Raw genomic sequence first — 25990 nt, 5'->3', positions numbered from 1 at the left:
CATAACTATTGAACCTGTGCTGTAGAGCCCACTAGCTGCTCAGGCCCTTGTGTCATTGAGCTGGAGCTCTGCAACAAGAGAAGCCACTGCATTGAGAAGCCCACGCACCCCAATGAAGCATAGCCCCCACCTGCCGCAACTAGACAAAAAGCCACAACCAGCAGCAAACACTCAGCACAGCCAAAACAATGAAGAAAGAAATTCTAAAAGAAAATGGATGTAGTTGTATTAGTAGCAGATCGTCCATTTTGAATTTTGAGAAAAAACCGTTAGTGGAGGTTAAGGTCTTGAAAATGATAAAAGCAAAACACAAAGAAACCTATACAGATTGTTTTAAAGATCTGCATCATATCTTCAAAATGTGATACAAATATTGACAGTCTACAAGGATGACTAGATGTATTTATAATCATTTGGAATATTTTGACACATCTTCCAGCAACTGAGAGATTAAACAAGCAAAAATTCGGTAAAGATAAAGAACGTTTGAAAATAATCAAGTCTGGTCTAATGGACATGCAAAGAAGACTGAACTAAACAAATATTCCTCTCAAACGCACATGAAATGTTTAAAAATTTCATCACATACTCAGCCGTAAATAGGATAACACACATTCTGGTTTCTAGGACAGTACCAGTTTATACATCTTGTCTTCCCATCTATTCAGTTTGGCAGTTACTCCAGATAAAATTGTCCCTGTGTGTACATTACATTATATGATCATTCTAGCTATGAGTCTGAAAAAGTTCCATATAACTGTTATCATGCAAAGCATGTTTTCTCTGTAATATGATTAAGTTGAAAATCAATAATTAATGTGACTAAGAAGCATTGGCTTTCTCCTTTCACCCAGCCTGCTCTCAAAGGATGAAATCTCTACCTTGATCAAGACACCAGTAAGAATACTGGGTCCTGGCCATCATCAAAAAATCTACAAACAATAAATCCTGGAGAGAATGTGGAGAAAAGGGAACCCTCTTGCACTGTTGGTGGGAACGTAAAGTAATACACCCACTATGGAGAACAGTGAGGAGGCTTCTTAAAAAAACTAAAAATAGAACCACTATGTGACCCAGCAGTCTCACTACTGTGCCTATATCCTGAAGTGAAAGTGGCTCAGTCTTGTCCGACTCTTTGCAACCCCAAGAACTATACAGTCCATGGAATTCTCCAGGCCTGAATACTGGAGGGGGTAGCCTTTCCTTTCTCCAGGGGATCTTCCCAACCCAGGGATCGAACCCAGGTCTCCCGCATTGCAGGTGGATTCTTTCCTAGCTGAGCCACAAGAGAAGCCCGTATATATGCTGAGAAAACCATAATTCAAAGGGACACGTGTTCCCCAGTGTTCATCACAGCACTACTTACAGTGGCCAGGACATGGAGACAGCCTAGATGTCCATCGACAGATGAGTGGATGAAGAAAATGTGGTGCATATATACAGCGAAGTGTTTACTCAGCCAGAAAAATGAACAAAACTGGGTCATTTATAGTGATGTGGATGGACTTAGAGTCTATCATATAGAGTGTAATAAGTCAGAAAAAGAAAAAGAAATACAGTATATTAAAGCATATGAACGCAATCCAGAAAGACAGTAAAAATGAGGCTATCTGCAGGGCAGAAATAGACATGCAAGACGGAGAGAACAAACATGTGGGCACAGTGAGGGGAGGCGAAAGAGAGCTCTAAGTCGTGCCCGACTTTTGCTATCCCATGAGCTGTAGCCTGCCAGTCACCTCTGTCCATGGGATTCTCCAGGCAAGAATAGAGTACTGGATCAGGTTGCTATTTCCTCCTAGGGGCGGGGAGGGGAGGGTGGGATAAATTGGGAGAGTAGGATTGCTAAAAATACATGTGTAAAACAGAGAGCTAGTGGGAAGCTGCTGTAGAGTACAGGGAGCTCTGCTCGGTGCTCTGTGATGACCTAGAGAAGTGGCATGGGGGGCGGGGCGGGCTCACGAGGGAGGGGATATATGTATACTTATGGCTCAGACGGTAAAGCGTCTGTCTGCAATGCTGGAGACCTAGGTTCGATCCCTGGGTTGGGAAGATCCCCTGGAGAAGGAAACGGCAACCCACTCCAGTACTCTTGCCTGGAAAACCCCATGGACAGAGGAACCTGGTAGGCTACAGTCCATGGAGTCGCAAAGAGTTGGACACAACTAAGCTACTTTACTTACTTTACTTTACTTATGGCTCATTCACTTCATTATACAGCAGAAACTAATAACACTGTAAAGCAATTATGCTCCAATGTAATAAAAAAAAAAAAAAAAAAGAATACTGAGTCCTAGTCACCCTTGTCCTGGCTCACAAGACGATGGTTCCATGTCAGGAGCAGCAAGTTGAGAAGTTCCGAGTCTATTGCCTCCCCATCCCATCCGCCTACCAACATAGGGTTGTCACTTGGCTCCTAACATAGGGTTGTCACTCAGATAGAATCACACCTTTGTGCCCTCATCCAACTCCACAACTGTAGAGCAGAGACTTTGCTTGGGGGAAGAAACAGAACTCCTAATCTCTCCCCAAAGTAACTGACTTCGTCAGCAACAGAGTGTGAAGTCTAAGAGCACTCTCAAAAACTGTGGAATTTGTAGTAAAAGGCATTTGAGAGGAGACTGGTGGATTCCCTGGAGATACAGGCTAAATTGTAGGCCAGTAAGTTTGCTGGAGAGACCCAGGGAAAGAGACAACAGGGAGGAGCCCTCCAAGGGTCAGAACAAATCTAAAACACCAACTGTGGGAATTATCCCTTCAAAGAAGCTTGGATTTGATTGAGTTTATCAGTTTATGCCCTCAGGGCAATGTTGAAAAAGTAGAATAATCAGATGGCAATTAGTGTAATATAACAGCTGAGTATGGTCAGGGAGAGAGACAGCCAAAACCGACCCTGTCAAATTTACTGTCGTCCCTGGATGATTGTAGGCTTACTCTAAGCCATGCCCTTTGACAAGTAATGTTGGCAGCTTCACATTTTGGGGAGGGGAGATGAAGTTCTCAGTCACGTCTGACACTTTGTGACCCCACGGACTGTAGCCTGCCAGGCTCCTTCGTCCATGGAATTTTCCAGGCAAGGATACTGGAGTGGGTTGTCATTTTCTTCTCCAGGGGATCTTCCCAACCCAGGGATTGAACCCAGGTCTCTTGCACTGCAGGCACTCTTTACCCTCAGAGTTACTAAAATCATCCAGCCAATCACTCAACAAATAAAGATGATAGCAACAAGTCCCAGGGAGGGGCCAATAACCAGAGTGGCTGTGACATATTATCTAAAATGTCTTCTTTCCAACAAAATGTATGAGACATACATAGATAGAGGAAAGAATGGCCTGTACACTGAGGGGGAAAAAAAAAAAGATGCTAGGTGACAGAAAATACCTATGAAAGTGTCTAGATGTCCTATATCTATAAAAGAGAAAAGATTTCAAAATAGCCATTGTAAATGTGTTCACAAAACTAAAGGAAACCATGCTTAAGGAAGTAAAGGATGGCAGTATTATATCAAATAGAGAATATCAATAATGAAATAACAATTTATAAGAAAAGGACCAAATGGAAATTCTGGATTTGAAAATTCAGTAACCAAAATTAGAAATTCATTAGAAGGACTCAACAATAGAATGGAACCAAAAGAAAGAATCAGCAAATGAGAGAGACAAGAAGTCTCTCACCTGTGAGGTTGGTAAAGTTTAACTTAGAAAGGTATAGTTCTTGATGAAGTCTACTGATGAGAAATCTTACCCAGGCATTTATGAAACTTTAAGTTTTTGACCAGTTACACAATAAAAGGCGACATTATGTGGCTTTCACTAGTTCCACAGCGATAACTGAACTCTGGTTTGTAAAGCTGTGACTAAGCCTTTGAGGTATCCTTCAGGATCTGGGTCAATACAGCCCTTGCAACGTGGTCACATCAGCTAAGTGAAAGTTCTCTCAGGACCAGATCTGACTGCCAAACTTAGCCTCCCCTGGAGGTTCATTTCAACTGGCTTCTTTGAGAGCATGAGAAATACTAGCTAAGCTTTCAATTTTAATGAGATCCTAATAGCCCCTTCTGATTTTTATTTCACTTGCCATAACAAAATCTTGGCACATATTTCGTATTTCATTTGTTTGTGATTATTTACTACTCAGAAGTTCTTATGAAAGCCTATACACGTTGAGGCGATGTAGTGTTTCTGGGAAACATAACAGAGAATTGGTTTTAGCTCATCCACAAGCCATTGAGAAGCTATGATAGAACAAACTTTAATTGCCAGAGATAGTTAATAGAAGATCCTATACTGGAAACGGCAACCATCAAGCATAAAGGTGCATGGTCAAGTCCTTTTAAGTCTCTTAACTTCCTGGTAAGCTCTGGATAAGTTATAGCAAGGATTAAAATGAGAAGAAAAGAAGTACCTCCAATCCATCCTTTATATATAGGATGGTAGATAACAAAGCAGGTCTGGTTAACAGTAGCATAGAATAGCTCTTGCCCCAACAATCACCCTACTGTATTTCATAGAAATTGTTTTCATAGGAGGCAATAGTGTTAACTAACGCTATGATCCATCTCCCCCTTGTGTTTCAGATATTCTGGGACTAGGTGAGCTAAACCTTTCACCTCCCTCCTGTCGACCAGGAGGAATTTAGGTGATGGCTCTAGAAAAGCAGTTTTCTATTCATATGCAATCCTGCTGCATATAATAAAATCCCATACCTCCTGTACCTGTGCCCTTTGTAAAGTAACTCTGCATCTCCTCCCTCAAGACCTGGCGTCTATTTCTCCACCTGTGAATCGGGACTGGCCTTGTGACCTGCTCTGCCTGGCAGAGGACAGTGGGAGTAACTTGCCAAGAGAGGACAGTTCTGAGTCCAGGTTCCGAGAGCCTTGAGACCTTCTCCTGTCCCAGAGCATGTCATCGCCCTGTGAACAAGCTCAGCTGGCTTGATGTTGGGTGGGAGACTGTGTGAGCAGAGCCCAGAGCAGTCCTGGCTGAGTCCCTCTTAGATCAGTGAGGCCCCAGCTGGCCCAGCAGCTCACTGCATGCATGAGCCCAGCTAAGACCAGAAGAATCATACGGTTTCAACTAGCCCAAATGACCTGCCTATGAGTTGTGACCCATATCTAGATGGCCCCAGACTTAACCATAGTTCAACTTGAGATTTTTCATCTTCATTTGGTGTGAAAGCCATTGTAAAAAAAACCCAAACTTCAAATTTTGAATTTTAATCTTTTCTTGGGCTAGTAATATTCCATATGATACTGCCTCGTGGTGCTGGGCAGATGCCTCACAATCACGAGGCTGAACAGCCTACACGCAGACAAAGCCAGTCTGTTCCCAGAAAACCATGCCTTTTTTCACTTTCAGTACAGTATTTAAAAGGGGAGGGGGTGCTTCCCTGGTGGCTCAGACAGTACAGAATCTGCCTGCAATCCAGGAGACCTGGATTCAATCCCTGGATCAGGAAGATCCTGTGAAGAAGGGAATGGCTACCCACTCAAGTATTCTTGCCTGGAGAATTCCATGAACAAAGGAATCTGGTGGGCTACATACAGTTCATGGGGTCTCAAAGAGTCAAATGCAACTGAGTGAATCAGCACATACACAAACATTCAAAAAATTACATGAGATATTCAACACTTCATTTTAAAATAGGTTCTGCCTTAGATGATTTTGCCCAACTGCTGGCTCATGTGAGAGTTCTGTGCATATTTACGGTGGGTGAAGCTTAGCAATGCTGTTTTGGGTAGGTTAAGTGCATTAAAGGCACTTTTGACATGATAATTTCAGCTTCAGTTCAGTTCAGTTCAGTCACTCAGTTGTGTCCGACTCTTTGCGACCCCATGAATTGCAGCACGCCAGGCCTCCCTGTCCATCACCAACTCCCAGAGTTCACTCAGACTCACGTCCATCAAGTTGGTGATGCCATCCAGACATCTCATCCTCTGTCTTCCCCTTTTCCTCCTGCCCCCAATCCCTCCCAGCATCAGAGTCTTTTCCAATGAGTCAACTCTTCGCATGAGGTGGCCAAACTACTGGAGTTTCAGCTTTAGCATCATTCCTTCCAAACAACACCCAGGACTGATCTCCTTTAGAATGGACTGGTTGGATCTCCTTGCAGTCCAAGGGACTCTCAAGAGTCTTCTCCAACACCACAGTTCAAAAGCATCAATTCTTTGGCGCTCAGCTTTCTTCACAGTCCAACTGTCACATCCATACATGACCACAGGAAAAACCATAGCCTTGACTAGATGGACCTTTGTTGGCAAAGTAATGTCTCTGCTTTTGAATATGCTATCTAGGTTGGTCATAACTTTTCTTCCAAGGAGTAAGCATCTTTTAATTTCATGGCTGCAGTCACCATCTGCAGTGATTTTGGAGCCCCAAAAAATAAAGTCTGACACTGTTTCCACTGTTTCCCCATCTATTTCCCATGAAGTGATGGGACCGGATGCCATGATCTTAGTTTTCTGAATGTTGAGCTTTAAGCCAACTTTTTTACTTTCCTCTTTCACTTTCATCAAGAGGCTTTTTAGTTCCTTTTCACTTTCTGCCATAGGATGGGTTTATACCCATCATAAGGCAAAGAAGATCTGTAAATAGTGGTTGCAGTCAGCTACGACTGTGGAGCAGGTTGTAACACAGCAAGAGTGGGTTCATACCATTAGTGGGGATCAAGGCTGGGAGGTGGTAAGCACATCAGCAGCCAGGAAGCACAGGCCATGCAGCGGGCATGGGAACCCAGCCTTGGGGCTGAGGGTTCTGCCCAGGTGCAGGGAAGGGCAGCGTTGGGAGCACTTTCCTTCCAACCAGATGGACTTGGAGGACCTGATGGCCTCTCCAAGGTGCAAAAACCCAGCCCTTGTGTTGGTCTGTAATGTTCGGGAGACAAGAATACTTGGCACAGGAAACAGGGGAGGATGTGGATTGGGGTCCCCAGAGGGGAGTGGGCAGGTTTTCCACATGTGCCAGAGGCAGCCAACTCACACTTGACCCCCTGACCACAGATTCAGGTCGGGTCCAAACCCTGGGCAGAGGGTGTGGGGAATGTCTTCACTAAGCAAAAGCGGCAGAGAACTGGGGACACCGCTGGCCACTCACTCGGGGACACTTCCTGCAATTAGTGAAATGGAAATGTGCTACTAACAATCAGCGGGATCAAAAGAGAGGTCTGCCCCTCGCAGGTGCTCTTCTGAAGTGCCATCTGTTGCCACTGGCCTCTCTTCTTTAGGGCTCAGTGTTCCAACAAAAAAGATGCCAAAAAATGAAGAATCGGAATGGAGTTGAACTCGCACTGTGTTTATGATTTAACGCAAGCAGCAGGCCGGGTCAGTCAGGAGGTGGCGAACGGGTGTAGCCCTGACGAGCAGGTGGAAGGATCTTCCCCCCTGCCACCAGGTCTCTCACTTGTCCCTAGCTGGTAGCTGGTGGGGCTGGGTGTACGGAGGGTGTGGTTAGTCAACCTTCCCTGGGTCCCAGCCTCAGTCTCCCAGCTCTCCAAATCACCTGATGGACAGCCAGCCCCAGAGGGCTTCTCTCCACCATAACGCATCCCACTCCCAGACACCAGTAACCCCAAATCAGCCCAAGGTACTGGATGCCTGCCCGCCCACTGGGCAGTCAGACACCCCGGGTTTGAATCCTGGCCCTGGCAGGTGTTAGCTGAGGGGCACTGGGCAAGTTGGTCTTCTGTCTTCCTCATCTGTTCCGTAGACATGAATTCGGCGCTCCCTTCACTTCCAGGGGCTGAGGTGAGGCGTGAACGGGGCAGCTGAGGACACAGGCTCAGCACAGGGCCAAGCACAGAGGAGGGTGAGCAGACGGAATTTTCAACTCCTGTTTACCAAGGACCCACCAAGGGGCAGAGTCAGGGACATCTCAGTTGTGGTTCCTGCTCCTGAAGGACTCCCCTGAACGAATGAATGATTTACAGAGCAGCTGATTTACAAAGAGCCACCCCTGCTCCGCGAGCACCAAGGGAGCCATTATGGAAATCGAAGCCTGAGCTCCCCTCGCTCTGGAAGCAGGGTGAACAGACAGAGCCGTCATTGGGGGCCTCCTTCTCTGTCTTCCCCCTTTGCTCCCTCACTGCTCATCCTCTCAGTGGATGAAGACTGGCAGGAGGGTCATCACTTTTGTAAATGAAAATGGCCCAAGTACAATACACATGTTTCCTACAACATGTGACTTCAGGGAAGCTTGGAGAAGCTGCCCCACACATCCGGGAATCTCCAGGATGAGGCTGTCCTAGTGGACAGAGGCCTGGGGAGGTCATTACCGTGGCTGTCTCCCAAACTTGAACGTGCACAGGAAGCCACTGGTACTGTTGTCAAATGCAGCCTCTGATCCAGCAGGTCTGGGGTGGGACCTGAGGACCTACACTCCTAACAAGGCCCAGGTAAGGGAGACGTGCCACTGCTGAGCCTCCACGCGGCAACTCCTGAAGCCCGCGCACCCTAGAGCCGGTGCTCCGCAACAAGAGGAGCCGCTGCAACAAGAAGAGCTCAAATGGCAACTAGAGAGTAGGCCCGGCTCGCCTACACAGCACATAGATCCTGCACAGCCAAAAATAAGTGAATTTAATTTAATTTAAAAAGAAGCCCCAGATAAGGCCAGGACTGCCACTCTGTGGCCCATGCTTCAAGTGGCAAGTGTTTCTCAAATTCAGGTCATAGGAGAATCACCCTGGGGAACATTTTAAACAGGTTGAGATATAATTCACACACTATACAACTTACCCATTTAAAGTATACACTTCAGTGGTTTTGTTGTATCCACAGTGTCATGCAACCAACACCTAACTGATTCTAGAACATTTCATCACACAAGAAGAATCCCTGTATCCATTAACAATCCAGTAAACTAGAATCCTCATTTCTCCCCAATCTGCCCCCAGCCTTAGGCAATCATTAATCTGCTTTCTGTCTCTATAGGCTTTCCTCTTCTGGGCATTTCACATAAATGGAATCATATGTATGTCCTTGTGTCTGTTTTTTTATGCTTAGCATAATGTTTTCAAAGGTCAACTATGCTGTAGCATGTATCAGTACTTCATTTCCTTTTGTTACCAAATATAGTCTATTGTATGGATATACCACATTTTATTTATTCCTTCAAGGGGCTTCCCCAACAGCTCAGTGTTAAAGAATCTGCCCACAGTGTAGGAGACACGGGTCAATCCCTAGGTTGGGAAGATCCCCTGGAGTAGGGAATGGCAACCAATTCCAGTATTCTTGCCTAAACAATTCCATGGATAGAGGAGCCTGGCAGGCTAGTGTCAATAGGGTTGCAAAGAGTCAGACACAACTGAGTGACTGAATACACATTTATCCCTTCATCAGTTGATGAGCATTTGTGTTGTTTCTGCATTTGTCTATTGTGTATAAAGTTGCTATGAATACCCATGCACAAGTTTTTAAGTGAATGTATGTTTTCATTTCTTTGGAGTTTATACTTAGCAGGGGAACTGCCAGGTCATATGGTAATTCTACAGTTAACATTTTTGAAATGTTCAGGCTGTTTTTCAAGCTGGCCGCACATTTCACATTCCTACCAGCAATGGATGAGGGTTTCAATTTTTTCACATCTTCAACAATACTTGCTGTCATCTGTCTTTTATATTATAGCCATCCTAGAATCTCATTGATTTTCATTTCTCTGATTGCTACCTGGGGAGCTTTAAAAAAAAAAAAAAAGAAAAAAACACTGATTTCCTATCTATACCCTGAGTATCCTGGTGGGCTACAGTCCATGGGGTCACAAAGAGTCAGACATGACAGCACTATACTTTCTATCTATACCCTGACCAACTAAATCAGAATATCTGATTATGGGGCCCAGGAAATTAGTATTTGTTTCAAAATCCCTAGAGCGTCTCAGGAGGTTCACGTTTAAAAATCTGTTAGGTCTTGTATTAGTTAAGGTTCCCCAGAGAAACATAACCAATAGGAGATAAAGAGATAGAGACAAGATATAGAGATAGATAATAGATCTATGTGTGTGCTAAGTCACTTCAGTCGTGTTCACCTCTTTGCTATCCTATGGACTGTAGCCTGATCAGCTCCTCTGTCCATGGGATTCTCCAGGCAAGAATACTGGAGTGGGTTGCCATGCCCTTCTCCAGGGGATCTTCTCAACCCAGGAACTGAACGTGTGCCTCTTACATCTCTTGCATTGGCAGGAGTGTTCTTTACCACTAGCGCCACCTGGAAAGATAGATGCCTATCTATCTATCTGAGAGGTTTATTTTAAAGGATTGACTCCCATGATTGAAGAAGCTTGCCAAATTCAACATCTGCAGGGTAGACCAGCAGGCTGGAGGCCCAGAGAAGCATTGCAGTTCTAGCCCAAAGGCAGTTTGTTGAAAGAATTTTTTTTTTTTCTTGTTTGGAGAGAGCAGGCTTTTTCTATTAAAGGGCTTCAACTGATTAGATGAAGCACACCAATATAATGGAGGATAATCTGCTTTACTCAAAGTCTCCCAGTATAACTATTAATCTCATCCAAAAAAAAAAAAACCTTCACAGAAACATCTAAGAATAATGTATAATCAAATATCTCAATACTGTGGCCTGGCCCAGTTGGCACATAAAATTAACCATCACAGGTTTGTTATTCATTATTCAGCAACATTGACTAACCACCTATTATGAACTGCCCTACACACTGGGGACATGGAAATGAAGACATGGTCTCTGCCCTCAGAAAGGTCACAGTGTAAAACAGGGACTTTCACAGTGCCTTCCTCATAGGAAGAGCAGGAAGCTTAGGTGGAAAAATGGTAAGCGTGGCAACCAGCATCAAGCCTGGCACCAGCCGGGGCCCAGGACAGTGTCTAAACATTAGGACCCAAAGAGCAACAGTTCTAAGTAGTATTTATCCAGATGATAAGACTAGTCTTATTTTCAGAGCAATTTCATACACTAAGCCACTGCCAGAGCTGTCGCCTGGTACAATATAAGAAGCCCTCACCCGAGAGAGATTTACTGCTATAGAAATATTGCCCTGTTGGCCAGGAAGCCACAGTGCCTGCTGCGCCCAATGGTGGCCTGCTGCCCACAGCCACACATACCAATCTAAGCAGGATTATTAAAGCATAAATCCCCATCTCTTGTCTCCCTCTCATTGGGCAGAAGCATCGCCATGTTCATTAGTGGGAAATGTGAGGTTATATAATCTAATTTTTATAACTCTCCAAGGATAGCATGGGTCATACATTAGGCTGAGATTTCAACCTTTAAAGATAAGGGGAATGTCATTTTTATTAAAAAGGTTCACAAAGCATAAGAAGAATTATTACCCCCAAATAGACAAAATAGCCTAGGATCCACAGAAAAGCGTGTTTCTAATTCTAACACTCAGTCTCTGAAGCAGGAGTGCAAATTATGCAGCTCAAGGGCATTGACAGAACTGTTCAGATGCATCAGGGCCTGGAACACAGGCTGAAGGGGGTGTGAGGCCCGACTCCTGATGCCTGGATAGCGGGAGTCTTGCCGCTACATTGCCGCTACATGTCTACATTCCCTGCTTGAGCATGTGGGGCTTTGAAAGGAAGTGAGGCCTGTAAAGGGCAGATTCCATGGCTACCACGAGCAACCCCCATTCTGGAAGACATGGGCGGGCACCCAGGAACATGCAGCATGAGAAGCCCATGCTGTCCATGAGAGGAAGACAAACCACTATGTCCACTCCAGACCTACAAACGCCAGTGCTGGCCATTGCCTCCTGGCCCTGGCGGCCCCTCTCAGGCTTCTGTGAGCTGCTGGGGCAGGGGGCTGTGCTCCCAGGAAGAAAGTGCTCTGGAGTCAGAAGTGACCCCATAGACATGGGCTCAGAGGCATCAACAAAAGTCAGCAGCATCTAGTTCTGTCTGTTCATATAGTCAAGGATCTCATGATAGTTTTAATTAACTGTGTACAGAAGTGCAAATCCATTGGTGGTCAGCATGTTCTCAAATTTCACAGCTTCAACAGATTCTAGAAAACACTTAAGATTCAAAAGCTTTGACCTCAAATGGAATACAAATCATTGGTTTCCTTGGTAATCCCATGGATCTGCCAGGCTAGTTGCATGTCCCACCAGGCTCAGGAGGTAAGATCTCAAACATGGAATGCTTCCTTCTTTGACTTTTCCTGTCCTCACCCCACAGCTCTGCAGGCATGGATGGGGAACCCACTGATTCAAATCCGTCTATTCCCCCACCATCCCACTGCCCCCGTCTCTCCTTGGTCCCCTGCCTATCCATCTTTGAAACCGTCCTACCCAGTGGGTGGAATCATTTCCTAACTGGTCCTCACTGTCTGCCCTTTCCACCCTCTCATTTTCCTGAAGCTCTGCCTATGGATGAGATTGTTGGGTGCTTACGGATTGCTTTGCTGGCCAGTTGATAAGATGTTGAGTGTAGCCACCCAGCAACCAGAATGGTGCCCAAGATCATCAAGCTGGTCTCAGTCCTCCTGCATTGGTTGACTCCATCAGAATCTTTTACAATTGCACACATGAGAAGTGAGGAAACAAGCTAAGTTCCTTGAAATTCACTTTACCATATTTCCAATTATGCTGGAGACACATCCTGTCTACTCTGCAGCTCAAGGAGAAGTTCAAGTTCCAACAAGGAGATGTGATGGAAGTCTGAGGACAGTAAAGCCCATCTAAGAGTCCTTCACTCTCATAACCCAGGTTGGTCAGGCAGGAAATCTTACCTCAGCTAATCTACATCTTTCTTGTTGCCGTTTAAGCCAATTTCCTGGGCAGCATGATGCACTTTTCATCAAGGATACATGGGTGGCAATTAACTTTGAGAGTGGTTATTACGGGCAGGCTTAGCAGATGACAGCCTTTTAAGTTTTCAGAAGTGTGTGTGTCTTTATTCCGTGCCATATGGACTTCCTGCTCTGTTGCTCTGCCTATTTAAAACCCCGTCTTCTAGCTTATCTATTTGAAATACATTTAATCCATTGGAACGGTCAGGACATAAAGTAAAACCATATATGCAGCTTCTGATCAATACCCCACCAAGATAAGTGCTTAAGGCAAGACGACTTACCCACCAATCCAACTGAGGCTCTCTCAGAAATGTTCCAGAACTTCACTTCTCCCCAAAACCCAAAACTCCAGAGATTTCTGATGAAACACAGAGACAGATGTTTATAACCAGGTTATTCTAACTTCAAGGTATGTTTCCTTAAAAGATCATGTGCTATTTTGCAGTGTTTATTATCAGGTTATACTAACTTTGAAAGTATGCTTCCATAAAGCACCCTGTGCAATTTTAAATAATAAACTTTTATGTACAATTTCTAAAGTCATCCAAAAGGAACATTGTAGCTAGGATTTTGGTAGCTCCTTTCCCATAAAAAGATCTAGACCCTGAACCCAGACTCTGTGGAAATAAATATTAATGGAGATTCTGGTGCTGAGCTAAACCTCATGTTATCTTTTCAAACTATCCAGAGTGAAACCAAACATTGCAACAAAATTTTCTCTGTGCTTTAACAAAGATCTGGATGAAGACTGAAACTTAATTAGAAATGTCTCCTTCACCCCTCATTTTGTACAGGAGACATGTTTTCTGTCCTGGTGGTCTGCTTTGGGATGGTATTAATTTTTCATAATATGTGCTTATAGGAACTTTGTCTCTTCCTATCAGCCTCTGCTTCTCATTAGTGCTGGGTATGAGGAGAATACTCAAGTTTTGAAATACTCCCTCGAGTTGGGTGTGTGCTCAGTCGTACAGTCATGTCTGACTCTTTGTGGCCCCATGAACTGTAGCCTGCCAGGCTCCTCTGTCCATGGGATTTCCCAGGCAAGAATACTGGAGTGGGGTGTCATTTCCTTCTCCAGGGGCTCCTCCTGACCCAGGGATCAAACCACGGGATCTTCCTGACCCAGGGATCAAACCTGCATCTCTTGCATTGGCAGGCAGATTCTTTACCTCTAGTGTTTGATGCAGGAGGAACAGACAGCTCTTTGCCGAACTGTAACAAATCTGTGCTTATGATTTAAAATGAGGGAAGTGCTCATTATTTCAAAACAAGTTTTGGGGGTTCACCAAGGCAGGTTTCTGGATTTCTAGATGCCAGACTCACTAGACCCTCAGGACAAGGTTTTCTTCTACAAAGGCTGGAGCCCCTACAGGGAAGATGGCTTTATTGTGACCCAGAGTAAGGGGAGATTTTTGTCGGGTCAGGGTAAAATGGCAGGGTGTTCTGGTGACAGGGTGGGGTTGGGAATGGCTTTTGGACCTCAGTTCTGGGACTTGTGGGTCATGGAATGCTTCTGGGATGAAAAGCCAAAAACACAACTTTAGCTTCCATGAGTGACTGACCTGTTCCTCCTAATGGTTTCTTGGAACAAAATGCCAGTGGAAGAGGGGCAGAAGGAAAATCAGTTCTGGGCAGGAAATCAGAGGGATTCTCAAAGGGGATGGGAGAAAGAACAGAAAGTGTTGTTCATCCAGTTACAATTGTTAAAACAAACATCCTAAGTGTTATGAATAATCAAAAGAGTCATTAGTCTCTTTAGAGACACCATTGTCAAGTTTCAGAGCTGAACAAATCAACTTGGTCTTTGTCAGTTCAGTAGATATGTGTTTAATTTTAGTGACAATTTTTTTTAAAGATATGTGTATTATATGGGTTTTTTTCTAGTCTTCAATACTTTTTCTCCTTCTTGGATGAACAGGAAATCAAGACATTAAAATAAAAAATTCACTTCCAAACCCCTCAAAAAACTAAGTGCACTTTTGTGTAAAAATTCTAAAAGCTAAGTCTATCTGTTAATACAGATAGAAAAATATTAAAATCAAAATCACTTTATACTAAAATATCCCATTATACCCTTCAGCCTCCACCCCCTTTCACTTTACTTTATTGTCTTTATTTTAATAAGCACAAGAAGAAATAAGATGTAAAAGCAAGAAATCCTGGCTCCAGAGAGGCAATTGCATTTCCAAGCACAAGAATTGATCATCTAGTCTTCCTTTTCATGCTGTTCAAACTCATATTGGTCTTTCTAATTTTAACACCAAAAGTCAGCCTAGAAAGAATGATTTTGTGCATATTTTCACAATATGTTAACAATTCCAACTGCGAGGAGTCAACCAGTTACAACATACATCATAATCATCGAGACTGCGGTAAGAGAAGATAATTATGAATGGAAAAAATATATATTATTTGTGTCTAATAGTAGCTCCGGATGATGAGACAAGGGCCTTGCTCATGAGAACACATGTTTGGTAATTGAGATCTCATTTTGAAGATTAATTGTTCAGTGACAGCTGTCTGAGACATACTCCCTTGTCACTGACAGAAAATGGCTCCTCTGCGTCTGTCCTTCCGGAGTCCTCGGCTTTGGGCTGACAGTCGAGCAAAACCATTGAGGGCCCAGGGCCATGGTTTTGAAGGGGCCTTTGGTTAAGGATCTGCCTTAAATCAATATTCCTTCCCACCAGACTCTTAGGGCCAGAGCCCCCCAAAGGATGCCCTGTGTTCTAAAGTTGGTGGACAAGCTCATTTTAGGTGAGACACATGTAGACTTCATTTTAATCTCTATGGAGTTACTTCCCTGGGTATTATTGAAAGTACAATTAGCACATCCAAATGTTCCAATAATTTTAGAGGTAAGATTACTTAGAATGAGGCAAAATAATAAAAGTCAGTATGTTTGAAATGAAAGTGTTAGTCGCTCAGTTGTGTCCTACTCTTTATGACCCCATGGACTATTGTAGCATGCCAGGCTCCTCTGTCCATGGGATTTTCCAAGCAAGAAAACTGGAGTGTGTAGCCATTCCCTTCTCCAGGGGATCTTCCTAACCCATGAGTGTTCAGTAGCTCAGTTGTGTCCAACTCTGCGACCCCATGGACTGCAGCCCACCAGGCTCCTCTGTCCATGGAATTTTCCAGGCAAGAATACTGAAGTGGCTGCTATCTTGACCCAGTGTGTTTGTACAAGTTGGTTGCTCAGTCATGTCTGATTCTTTGCAATCCATTGGACTGTAGCTCATCAGGTTCCCCCGTCCCTGGGATTCTCCAGGCAAGAACACTGGAGTGGGTTGCCATTGCCTTCTCCAATGCATGAAAGTGAAAAGTGAAAGTGAAGTCGCTCAGTCGTGTCCGACCCTCAGCGACCCCATGGACTGCAGCCTACCAGGCTCCTCCATCCATGGGATTTTCCAGGCAAGTGTACTGAAGTGGGGTGCCATTGCCTTCTCTGAGCCATTGCCTAGTATGTTTAGGTAAATGTAAATAGCAATAAGTCAATCATAGGACTGGTATTACTTAGATGCTTCCTTGGTGACTCAGTGGTAAAAAAATCCACCTGCAATGCAGGAGACTTGGGTTTAATCTCTGGGTCAGGAAGATCCCCTGAAGGAGGAAATGGCAACCCACTCCAGTATTCTTGGCCTGGGAAATCCCATGGACAGAGAAACCTGGCAGGTTACAGTCCATGGGATTGCAAAAGAGTTGGACAGGACTGAGTGACTAAACAACAGCTACATTACTTAGACATGGCAGGAGACGTGAAGACAGTTGGAGAATGACTGAGTTTTGGAAACCACTGCTGTGAAACTTTGTCTCTCCCCAGACAGATAAGACAGAAGTTCTGTCTCCTCTTCCTGGGAAAGAAGGCTGGGATGTTGGGAGGGTGTTTAGATGGCATGTGTCCAACACTCACATTGAATTCAGATACGTCAGTGTTCTCTAGTGGGCTTAAAAACAACACCAATTAGCCTTCCCAGGACTGTCAACACATTGTCCTCAAAATTACAATCCAGACTTCGATTTTGGCATCAAAATGGGAACAGCAGAAGCAAAACAATGTGTGCCTCTTTGGATTCTATGCCTTTAAGTCTCCCAAGCCCTGCTTCCAGGAATCTTACCCTCACAGATTCAGACTCAACCAATTATAGAAACACTGAGACCTGCAGCAGCAGCAGCAATGCCCAAGCTGTACAGGGGCAGGCCCTGCTCTAGTTCCTTAACCGGAAGTACCTCATCCCAGCCTCCCACTCCTGGGGCAGGATCGTTAGTCCCATTGTATGGTTTCCATTATTCATTTGGCTGCATTGGGTCTTAGTTGTGGCATGTGGGATCTTTTATTGTTGTGTGCAGGCTTTTCTCTAGCTGTGGCCTGCGGGCTCAGTTGATACAGGGTCAGGGCTTAGTTGCTCCACGGCATAGAGGATCTTAGTTCCCTGACGGGATACCCATGTCCCCTGCATTGGAAGGCAGATTCTTAACCAGTGGACCACTAAGGAAGCCCTAGTCCCATTTTAAAGATGCAGAAGCTGAGGCATAGAAAGTTCACCCCTTGTACATGGAAGAACCTAGATGTGAACCCAGATCCAGAACCTTCACTGATAACCATCACAAGTGTTATAAACACCTCAAACTTTCGGTCACCCCATGCTTCCCCCTCATAAGGTGCTCTGAAATGTGAAATTCACAGTGAGGCCCAAGTCCAGACCTCCTGAGCCAGGCAGGAATGTGGAGGTTGCTGAGGCATCACCTATGTAAACAATTATCTGTCCCATTTTCTGAAGGCTGTGTCCTTGGCTGATGAGCCATTTTCAAGAAAAGAATGCAGGTGCTGTCAATAAAGAGTGATGCTTGCAAGAAAGTGATAGGTAATTGTTTTCTTTCTTTTTATTTAAATTTCTGGTAAATAAGAAATTTAATATTATGGTAGCATGATAGAAAAATATCTGACCACTGTCTCAACTTTATCAGGAAAATGAAACTCCTTTAGTCATCCTTTTCAATCTTTAAAAAAAAAAAAACCTTGATCTTCTCTCCCAAACTCCATCACTTCAGGATCAGATATGCCTTTTGAGAAAACATGATTGAAGAGCATCTGCACCTCATTTCTCAGCTTTCCTTGGCTTTTCCCAAAGAGAGTGCCTGTTAGGAGGCACAGAGATGATTTTTCAGCTCTGCTGTCAAATTGCCTATGAAAACGACTCTTCTTCTCAAGGTCAAATTAGTCTTTGAAGAATATTTGGGATCACCAAAGGAAAATTATTCTTAGGCATCCTAATGATAGGTAATAGAAAGAGAACTCCAATCCCCTTTTAGAGTTATGAGAATGAATCAAATGCTAAAATTAGGTAATAAGAAAAATAAGTGCTGTGTGGAGAGACACACAGTATTTGAAGTGGGTAGGGAGCAGGCTAGGAGTCAGTTCTACTGTGGCACTGACGCTGGTCAATGTCAAGTTTCTGACATGCACATGGGAAGCTGCTGGACCAAAGCCCTGGGTATATTTGCAGGTTACAATAAATTTGTTACCTTAGGTTGCAAGAAACCAATTGTGCTTACCAGGGGAACAAGACAAAAAGCCGTCTAGAAGCTCTTATCTCCTTCCCCCTGTCTGAACAAAGGCATGAAAGGAAAACTTAAAAAAAAAAAAAAAAGTCGAACTGTTTGTGTAGTTAAAACAAACAGCCTAGGAGAGAACTCCCTAAAGCCAATCAGTCAAGATTCACCTAGGTTTTGACATTGGATTTCTCTCCCGTTTTCTTTCTTTTCTTCCATTATCTCTGTGTCAGATCAGTACCAGCCAAAGGCAAAATCAGATCTACCACCCTCTCTTGGAGCCTGGGTTTTGTGAGGCAATCAGATGACTGGCGGAGAAGGCGATGGCACCCCCACTCCAGTACTCTTGCCTGGAAAATCCCATGGATGGAGGAGCCTGGTGGGCTGCAGTCCATGGGGTCGCTAAGAGTCAGACACGACTGAGTGACTTCACTTTCACTTTTCAGTTTCATGCATTGGAGAAGGAAATGGCAACCCACTCCAGTGTTCTTGCCTGGAGAATCCCAGGGACGGGGGAGCCTGGTGGGCTGCCGTTTATGGGGTCGCACAGAGTTGGACACAACTGAAGCGACTTAGCAGCAGCAGCAGCAGATGACTGGGCTTCATTGAGGGGCACAGCCAAGTTCACGGCCCCCAGTGCTTCTTATCAGGGCAGCTGACTGACGCCCTATAGACCTGTCATTGAAAGCCCATTCCCAGAAGGAAATGGCAACCCACTCCTGTATTCTTATCTGGGAAATTCCATGGACAGAGAAGTCTGGCGGGCTACGGTCCATGGGGTCACAAAGAGTCAGACAAGACTTAGCAACTAAACAGCAACAAAGGCAAATTGAGTCTTACGATGCCTTGTGGCAGAATGATTGTCACTAACACATCTGTTTGTGAATAATTGTAGAGAAAATCATAGGAAGAAGGGAGAAAATGTGACAGAATTCTGTACATTAAGATGCTTTTTAACATCCAAAGTTAGAGATTTTTTTTTCATACAGAATTCCTGAAAATGTGACCCCCATCATGTGAGCACAATTTGACAAAGAAATAAAAGTATGGGAAGGAAGGAAAAAAAGAAAGTCCATTCCCAAAATTCCCTGGCAGTTGAATGGTTAGGACTTTTTTTTTTTTTTCTGTATGAAAAAGAAATTGTAGAAAGTTAGCACTTTCACTGCTGAGGGTCCAGGTTCAATCCCTGGCTGGGGAACTAAGATCCCTATACTCTCTGACATCTGCATTCTTAAGAATTCATGAATTAAGGACATTCATAGAGTCCACACAAGCCCATTGTCTACACTGCCTTTCTCATGGCCAACACCAAAGAGTCGACCAAAGCCATCCATCCAGTTCAGTAATAACTGACATTACCCAAGCTTTTCCTGTGTGTCAGGCACTGGGCTACCAACTTTGCTGAATTATGATTTTTCTTTTCTTTACAACAATAAAAACTCATTTTGCAGGTAAAGAAACCAAGAGAGAGAGAGAGGTTACCTTGCTATGAAGAATATGACTGGACCTGGCCTGAGACTCTGGCAGGGTAATAAACCCCAGAGCACACACTGTCAATCCTGGTTAGTTCAAGTCTACCTGAAGGTGGGCTCCTGAGCATGACACTGATGCCCACTGCTGTGCTGTACAAATCCTTCAGGAGGGACCCACCACAATGGCAGAGTTGCCCTGCAAAACACATTTTTTCTATTCACTAACTCCATGCAGATATGAGCGCCTCCCATGATCCAGACCCTGCTCTGGATACTCAAGATATAGCTTGGTTAAAAAAAAAAAAAAGTCTGTGAAGCCAAGAAGCTTATATTCTAGTGAGGGGTGAGAGACAGCCCCCTCTGTCTGAAGAGCAAAGAATAGGGCCAGTGGTTAGTGATAAAGAAGAATGAAGTCCAGTAGGGAGTGGTGGTGTTTCACACCAAGTGGTCAGGAAGGTCCTCTTCAATGAGGAGACACTGAGTGAAGACCTGAAGGAAGTGAGGGAGGAAGTTACGCAGATAACTGAGACTGGAGTGTTCCAAACGGTGGGAACAGTGAGCATCAAGCCTCTGAGCAGCAGTGTGCTTGGAGGAGCCTCACAGAAGGATAGAACGGCTGGGGTTAGAGAAGGTGGGACAGTGGGACCCTGTGACCACTTATTCACTGAAAAACACACTGAGCACCTCCTGTGAGCTATGAGGCCAAGGAAGAAACAACAAGGAGCAATCCAGCCTTGAAGGAGGAAACACACCCACTCGTGACTCAGGACACAGAATCCCGGAAGAATTACTTGGGGGGAGCAAGACAGAATAGTGCAAACTGAGCTGAAGGAGGACACAAAGGAGTCAGGAGAGATTCCTGTGGCCTGGGAGCATCTGAGAAGGTATAGGAGGAAGTGGAAATGTTCTTTGATCTTGAAAGGTGGCAGGATTCCTATAGGCTGAGAAAAAAGGGGACCAGGCTTATTCAACACAAGCACAGTGCCTGGCACATAGAAGATACTCCATGAACGCTGGTTGCACAAACTGAATAAATTAATCAACAAACAGGGAAGCAATGGGACATAAAATTGGAAGGCTAATTGGGGTCATCCTTTCAAGAGAGCTGAAAGCCACCCTACCACATTCCAAAGAGAATTAGGGCCTTTCTGTTCATTTCAGCCTTAAGAACAATTATTAATGTACTTTTAAGATTGCCATCTTATTTTTATTTCCACAGGCAAACATTTAGAACATATTGTCTAGGCTGCTAAAAAGGTATCAGCACATGAATTTAAAGTTTTTTTTTTCAGTGGTTTTGGCCCAACTGTCATTAACAAGACCAGTCTGTAAAAACTTGTGATGAAGTTGTATGTTTCATAAAGAGATGGAAGGCCAGGCAGTGCCCAGATCTTGTGAAGGAGAAACTCAAAAATTCACAGATAATTGCTTCAGTAACCCCAGATTCTTGTTAATGTTAGAGTTGCATGCCAGTGTAGATTTAAAGTGCCGATGGGCCTGTTTCTTGGGAAATGGCAGCAGTGTTTTACCACGATCCCTTATTGCAGCAAAGCATTTGAAGGAGACTAGTAAATTACATCACACTGGTTGGGAGAAAAACCTTTGTTTTATTGTGGACAAAGTCTCAAGCTAGGTAGCTGTTCTATTTTCTCCTCCAGAATTAGGGCAGCATGTAAACTTCAGAAATGGATCATCTGCATCCAATTGTCAGGAGAATCGGTTTTGATGTGAAATTGCAATTTGGACTGAAGACCAATATCTTATATGCCATATTAAATAAAACATCACATAAAGCTTAGAAGCAGTAGGAGAGAGAGAGAAAAAAAAAAAAGTTTGAAAAAATTTAGCAGAGTCATAGATGCCAGTTAAACCTGAGACAGAAGCTCTCTTCCCAAGACACTGTACAATGGCCTATTGCTTCTAGAACAATGCAAAAACAACACAAGCAACTGAGCCACCGTAGAGCTCAGAACCATTATAGGAAAAAAGTGATTTGTTTATATGATCAGCAGAACTCTCCAACAGCAGCAGCTGCGCTACAAGAGGTAATTCACAATCAACCACCACTTGGCACTGTTGCTGAATTTATTAAAAATTAAAATAAAAATCAACTCCTCCTTTTGTTGACTTCTGAGAAAACCAGGCCAAGGTTCAGCATTTCAAGTTGAAATGAGGGATGATAATGTTTCCTCAAAGAGGGACAGGTAGAGGGCATAGAACACCAACTCTCAACTTTGTTCTTTCATTTCCCACGAGCTCACTGCCCCTCCCACTCTCCCTGGCAGTGGAGATGCGCACCATACCAAAGGCTTTGGCGTGGGGTTGGATGAAAGTGAGGGGAGAAGGTTTTCTAGCCTCTAATTTCTACACACCCTTTCATCTTGGCAGCCAATAAAGGAGACGGTACTTCTTTCACTACATTCTGCTCTCACGTACCGGGCTTCCTAGGTGGCTCAGTGGTAAAGAATCTTCCTGCCAATGCAGGAGAATCGGGTTTGTTCCCTGGGCTGGGAAGATCCCCTGGAGAAGGAAATGACAACCCACTCCAGCACGCCTGCCTGAAAAATCCCATGGACAGAGAAGTCTGGCAGGCTACAGTCTGTGGGGTGGCAAAAGAGTCGGATATGACTTGCTGACTGAACAACAACAAGCTCCTATTTCCACCAATGGCAAGAGGGCACTTAGAGGAAAAGGTCTCAAACCCAAAAGAAAGTTCAGCTCCCTGGGAAAGATGAAGTGGCTCCCGTTTCTTTAAAAAAAAAAAACACACACACAAAGGCCAATAAATGAGCACCTTCCTGTACCTCCTCAGGGCGATGACTCAAGCCCCAAACCCAAGAGAGACAAGTTTGATGAATTTTCAGGAGATTAGGGCAGGGACTGCTGTGATCGATTCCCCAGAACTGCACATCTTTAAGATGGAAAATAGGCGTGTTTCCTGTGCTTGATGAGGACTTCATCTTCTCAAGTCCGGGAAGAGGAAGAAAAGCATGACTGATCTTTCTTATGACGGCATTATTAAAACTTTCTGTCTCTCATCATTCCATTCCTTTCTCATTGTCTAGTGACCTTTTTTATTGGATGGTGAAGACAGAGCCTTGTTGCCTGAAACTTATGATCCATTGCCTCGATTTAGTATTCTATTTACTCAAAAACATATCTATTGCCCAGAACCTCTGGCAATATGTTGGAAATATAGATGGGAAAAATATGACTCTTATCGGCTCAAGTGCTTGGCTTAAAAAATAGCCCAAAGTATTATCTAGCAGAAAATATCAGACAATGCACACAATGTGTTGCATCCCAGGCAAAAATGTCAAAAAAGTGGGAAGGTGGCCAGGTATGAGGCTTCTGGGTTTTCCAAGGACATCTGTAAGGTCCAAATCATTGGCTACCAAATTGAAGTTTCAAATCTGCTCAAAAATATGGGTAAATCTTTATGTCCTAATTCTTCCCTCCTCGATGTAGTTGTCCCATTTATAGATTTGCTTTGATGAATTACAGTAATGGTTCTGAATGGTACAAGACTGCTTGCAACATATATTTATAGAAGGCTAATTTATTCATCAGATAATCTCCAGGGAAGAGGGTTTGACTGATGGTATAGGAACCTATGTATGGGAGAAAACAGCTTTTCTCCTTTCTTGTGGAAATAAACATCCATTTCCATTGCTGACACAGGGAATTAGAAGTTCCAAATAGAGAAATGTAATTTAACAAGTCCAGCTCTTCATGACTGTCTGCCGTGGCATCTAAAACTTGGAAATGTGTGGTTTTCTAGTTAGTTCAGTTGAACTTCTGGTGACCTCAGAGAGAAAGGCAGTGGGTCGAGATCATCATAACATCTGGGTCTGGGGAAACTGTGATCTTCAGGGGCGGCCAATGAGGAAATGAAACCAAAGATTAAAACTCCTGGAGGTTGTCAAGCCTCTGTTTAACATCAGCTCTGACAAGCATGTCTCAAGTTCTCAAATGCCAGTGGTAGGAGGTACTACAAAAACAGAAGTTCATGGCTTTTATTCCTGCCCTCCTGGTGATTATAGTGTTAGAAGAAAAAAAAAAACCTACTCAGGTTTTCATTTCATTTTCATTTCATTCAGGTTTTCATTTTATTTTTCCCTGAATAAAAATTTGGCAAAGAAGGAGAGAAGTTCTTTTTCCAAAACTCTTCCAACTCTACAAAACCTGTATGTACCACATTTTAAAAAGTTTAGTCAACTGTTCAAATCATGTTAGGATTTGAGAAGCAAACACCAGTTGAGAAAAAAAGAATAAAAAGATCATTTTTCCAAAAATAAAACTATTCCAGATCCAAGATCCAAAGTTCAAGAGCCAAATGAAATTTCTAAGAAGAAAGAAAGAAACTAGTTCTAAATATTAAGAGTTCTAAAAATAGTGGCAGAGAGAAAAATGGTGGCATGAAAAGTAATCACAGTCCAGAGTCTGCAGCCAGCAGGCACTCCACTTAGAAGACTAGGTGAGATCAGGACTGCTCTGCTGACCTGGAACTCTGCATCTAGATCTGAAGCTATCCCTGAGGACACTTTATCAGCAGGTAAGGACCCCAAATGAGAAATACCTGAGACCAGAGACCCTCCTGGTCTTCCCACTGAGGCTGTAGCTAAATCTAAGTCTGACAAGTCCTTCAGAGAAAAAGAGCGTGTGAGTCCAGGACTTCTTCACGGAGTAGTTGCATTTAAAGCGCTACATCAGGAAGTGAAGTTCAATTTCTCTGCCAGCACTGGGGCTGGTCCTGTGGCTCCTTTACCAGTGGAAGGCTATGGAAGTGATGATGAGCAGTTTCTGAACCTAGGCTTTCAGGGGACTGGCAGCCTCAGATTCCTTCCTCCTGGTACACATGTGTCTCACAGAGACTGAGCCCCCAGATCACAAAATCTGGTTATCCCACTGGAGCAAACATAGCAAGAGACTGCGCACAGAAAGAGGTCTTGAGGCCAGGTGGAGAGAGAGAGAGGCCCAGTCATTCTAGCATCCCATCCGCCTTCATACAACTCCAGCCCCATTTTATTGCAGCCACCTGTGAGGCTCAAGACCAGCAAAAGAACTTCCAGGTTGAACCCACTCAATCCACAGAACTGTGAGATGTAATAAAATGGTTGTCATTTTAAGCAACTAGGTTTAGGGGTTATTTGTCACACAACAAAGGAAAACTGAAACACAAGGACATCTAAGTGTTTTGTTTTTTGTTTTCCATTCATTCTTACATTTGTCTTTTGACAATACTTGCTGAGTACCTTAAACATACGAGGCACTCTTTTAGTTGCTGGGGAATCAGTGTATGTGAAAGTCACTTAGTCGTGCCCAACTCTTTGTGACCCCATGGACTATAGTCCATGGAATTCTCCAGGCTAAAATACTGGAGTGGGTAGCCTTTTCCTTCTCCAGGAGATCTTTCCAACCTAGGAATCGAACCCAGGTCTCCCACATTGTGGGCAGATTCTTTACCAGCTGAACCACACGGGATGCTCAAGAATACTGGAGTGCATAGCCTATCCCTTCTCCAGCAGATCTTTCTGACCCAGGAATCGAACTGAAGTCTCCTGCATTGCAGGTGGATTCTTTACCAATTGAGCTATCAAGGAAATCAGCAGAACACAATATACCTGGTTTCTGCTCCCTTGGAGCCCCTAGCTTAGCATTGGAGCCCCTAGCTCATCATCAGAGATAGCCATGGCCATCAACAACTAGGATGCTGTGGAAGGAGCACAAAATATCCAACACCAAAAAATGTAAAATTCATAATATTTGGCATCTATTAAAAATTATCAGGTGTGTAAAGAACCAGGAAGAAACAACCTGTAAAGAGGAGGAAAATCAATAATAGAAACGGACCAAGAAATGACATAGATGCTAGAATTAGTAGGCAAGGACATTATAGCATTTATAACTACATTCCATGACAAGGAAAGACATGGTAGATACTTAAAAAACTCAAGTCACATTTCTAGAGGTGAAAATTACAAAGAGATGGAAAATATACCAGATAGTATTAACAGCATATAAGACAATACTAAAGAAAATTGAACTTAAAGACAGAGCAACTAAAAATGCCCAAAATAAAGCACAAGAAAAGAAGACTAAAAAGCAAACAAATAAACAAACAAACTACAAAACAGTGATCTGTGAGACAACATCAAGTCCTCTGAATAAGGAGGAAGGGACAGATAAAATATTTTTAAAGTAATAGCTTTAA

This window comes from Bos grunniens, chromosome 26 (assembly GCF_055505025.1).
Source record: "Bos grunniens cultivar Pamir isolate PY7600 chromosome 26, Bosgru_T2T1.0, whole genome shotgun sequence".
Lineage (NCBI taxonomy): Eukaryota > Metazoa > Chordata > Mammalia > Artiodactyla > Bovidae > Bos > Bos grunniens.
The sequence above is the reverse complement of the archived record's forward strand: the minus strand, read 5'-3'. Positions refer to the sequence as shown.